Here is a 3,991-nt window from a genome sequence, read left to right as displayed (position 1 = left end):
GGCAGAAAGTGAAGAGGAACTAAAAAGCCTCTTGATGAAAGTGAAAGTGGAGAGTGAAAAAGTTGGCTTAAAGCTCAACATTCAGAAAACAAAGATCACAGAATCCAGTCCCATCACTTCATGGCAAATAGATGGGGAAACAGTGGAAACAGTGTCAGACTTTATTTTTCGGGGCTCCAAAATCACTGCAGATGGTGACTGCAGCCATAAAATTAAAAGACTCTTACTCCTTGGAAGGAAAGTTATGACCAATCTAGATAGCATATTCAAAAGCAGAGACATTACTTTGCCAACAAAGGTCCGTCTAGTCAAGGCTATGGTTTTTCCAGTGGTCATGTATGGAAGTCAGAGTTGGACTGTGAAGAAGGGTGAGTGCCGAAGAATTGATGCTTTTGAAGTGTGGTGTTGGAGAAGACTCTTGAGAGTCCCTTGGACTGCAAGGAGATCCAACCAGTCCATTCTGAAGGAGATCAGCCCTGGGATTTCTTTGGAAGGAATGATGCTAAAGCTGAAACTCCAGTCCTTTGGCCACCTCATGCAAAGAGTTGACTCATTGGAAAAGACTCTGATGCTGGGAGGGATTGCGGGCAGGAGGAGAAGGGGATGACAGAGGATGAGATGGCTGGATGGCATCACTGACTCGATGGACGTGAGTCTGAATGAACTCCGGGAGTTGGTGATGGACAGGGAGGCCTGGTGTGCTGCAATTCATGGGGTCACAAAGAGTCAGACACGACTGAGCAACTGAACTCAACTGATTAGAATGGCTAAAATGAAAAATAATGATAACACCAAATGCTGGTGAGGATGCAGAGGGAGAAACTGGATCATTTATACATTGCTGGTAGGAATATAAATGGCGCAGCCACTTTGGAAAATAATTTGGCAATTTCTTATAAAACTAAACTTGGGCTCTAAAATCACTGCTGACTGTGACTGCAACCATGAAGTTAAAAGACACTTGCTTCTTGGAAGAAAAACTATGACAAACCTAGACAGCATATTAAAAAGCAGAGACATCACTTTGCCAACAAAGGTCCACGTAGTCACAGCTATGGTTTTTCCAGAAGTCATGTACATATGTGAGAGGTGAACTGTAAAGAAGGTCAAGCACCAAAGAATTGATGCTTTCAAACTGTGTGCTGAAGAAGACTCAAGTCTTGAGAGTCCCTCGGACAACAAGGAGATCAAACCAGTCAATCCTGAAGGAAATCAACCCTGAATATTCATTGCAAGGACTGATGCTGAAACTCTAATACTTTGGCCATGTGATGTGAAGAGCCGACTCATTGGAAAAGGCCATGATGCTTGGAAAGATTGAGGGCAAGAGGAGAAGGAGGCAACAGAGGATGAAATGATTGGATGGCATCACCAACTCAATGGACTTGAGTTTGAGCAAACTCAGGGAGATAGTGAAAGACAGAGAAGTCTGGCGGTTCATGCGGTTGCAAAAAGTGAGACATGACTTGGCAACTGAACAACAGCAACAAATAAAACTAAACACAACTACCATAAGACCCGACAATTACACTCTTGGGTACTTATCCCAGAAAAAAGTGAAAACTTATGTTCACACAAAAACATATACAACAATGTTTATAGTAGCTTTATTTGTAATAGCCCCAAACTAGAAACAACCCAGATATCAGATATCCTTTGATGGGTAAATGGTTAAACAAACTGTGGTATATCCCTGGCAAGAAATGCTAAGCAATAAAAAGTAACAAAGCTAGTGCTACAGGCAATAAGCTAAATGAATCTCCAGGGAATTATGCTGAGTGACTAAAACCAATCCCCGAAGTTACATACTATATGGTTCCATTTATGTAGTATTCTTGAAATGGCAAAAATTATGTAAATCAGAGACAGATCATGGTTGCCAGGGATGAGGGAGGTGAGTATGGCTATGAAAGTAGAACAAGAGGGACTTTCCTGGTGGTCCAGTGGCTAAGATTCCGGGTTCCAAATGCAGGGACCCTGAGTTCAATCCCTGGTCAGGGAGCTAGATCCCACAGATGCTGCAACTCAGAGTTTGTGTGCTACAACTAAGACCCAGCACAGCTAAATAAATTTAAAAAGAAAATTTTTTTAAGTACAGCAGGAGAGAGAGACCTGTGGTGATGGAACTGTTCTGTATCTTGTCTATATCAGTGTCTATACTGTGATATTAGACTACAGTTTTGCACAATGTTCCCACTAGGGGCAATGCATAAAGCTGTACATAGAATCTCTGTATTATTTTTTACAACTGCATGTGAATCTACAATATTTTTAAATTAAAAGTTTCATTTTTAAAAAATGACAGGTCTGCAATTCATATAGTTCACTCTAATGTCTAAATCGTGATTGAACCAAGATTCCACCAAGGTCCACACCTTCATGGCCACACTAGGCTTTCTCTTGACTGCTGGCTCACTGTGAAAGGCCAAGGATCCGCTGCTAGGTTCCAGGGAGGAGGGAAGGAGGACTCGGAAAGGTCACAGGAGCATGGAGACCCAGGTCAGTCAGGGAGTGTTAAATGACTCTCTTGGGTTTGTTTTTATTTAACGTATTTATTTGGCTACGCCACGTCTTAGCTGTGACACATGGGATCTTCCTTGTGTTAACTCAGAATCTTTCCTTGTGGTGCTCAGGCTACTTTCTAGTCGTGGCACGCTGGCTCCAGAGCACAGGCTCCGTAGTTGTGGTGCATAGGCTTAGTTTCCCTGACATATGTGGGATCTTAGTTCCCTGACCTGGAATCACTGGAAGGCAGATTCTTAACCACTGGAGCACCAGGGAACAAACAGGATTCTCCTGTTTGAAATGAGTTCCTTGGAGGTAAGCGACACTGTGAAAGTAATTATGGGCCAGATCTATTCTGTTCTTTCTTGAATCCAAAAAGAGTAGGAAGATATAAATATGAAATAAAGAAGGGAGGTGGGAGAAACCATGAAGAGGGTAGAAATCAAGAGGTATCCTCTCTCTTAGCAATGAGCTGCATTTTTCTGTACATAAGCCTTCATTCTCCATAGCACCTAAAGTCTAAACAAATAATTCCTTAGAAGAAATGGTCTAATGAACAAAGCTACTTAGAAATAGCAGACACGTGCCAGCAACTCACACCCTAGAGAAGTGTTACCTCTGCTCCTAGGACTTCTTACTTGGCCTTGGGGTTCAGTTCAGTTCAGTTCAGTCGCTCAGTCATGTCCAGCTCTTCGCAACCCCATGAATCGCAGCACGCCAGGCCTCCCTGTCCATCACCAACTCCCGGAGTTCACTCAGACTCACGTCCATCGAGTCAGTGATGCCATCCAGCCATCTCATCCTCTGCTGTCCCTTCTCCTTCTGCCCTCAATCCCTCCCAGCATCAGAGTCTTTTCCAATGAGTCAACTCTTCGCATCAGGTGGCCAAAGGACTGGAGTTTCAGCTTTAGCATCATTCCTTCCAAAGAAATCCCAGGGCTGATCTCCTTCAGAATGGACTGGTTGAATCTCCTTGCAGTCCAAGGGACTCTCAAGAGTCTTCTCCAACACCACACTTCAAAAGCATCAATTCTTTGGCACTCAGCCTTCTTCACAGTCCAACTCTGACTTCCATACATGACCACTGGAAAAACCATAGCCTTGACTAGACGGACCTTTGTTGGCAAAGTAATGTCTCTTCTTTTGAATATGCTATCTAGGTTGGTCATAACTTTCCTTCCAAGGAGTAAGCGTGTTTTAATTTCATGGCTGCAGTCACCATCTGCAGTGATTTTGGAGCCCCGAAAAATAAAGTCTGACCCTGTTTCCACTGTTTCCCCATCTATTTGCCATGAAGTGATGGGACCGGATGCCATGATCTTCGTTTTCTGAAAGTTCAGCTTTAAGCCAACTTTTTCACTCTCCACTTTCACTTTCATCAAGAGGCTTTTTAGTTCCTCTTCACTTTCTGCCATAAGGGTGGTGTCATCTGCATATCTGAGGTTATTGAGATTTCTCCTGGCAATCTTGATTCCAGTTGTGCTTC

The sequence above is a fragment of the Bison bison genome, unplaced genomic scaffold (assembly GCF_000754665.1).
Source record: "Bison bison bison isolate TAMUID 2011002044 unplaced genomic scaffold, Bison_UMD1.0 scf7180017864290, whole genome shotgun sequence".
NCBI classification, from domain to species: Eukaryota; Metazoa; Chordata; class Mammalia; order Artiodactyla; family Bovidae; genus Bison; species Bison bison.
The sequence above is the reverse complement of the archived record's forward strand: the minus strand, read 5'-3'. Positions refer to the sequence as shown.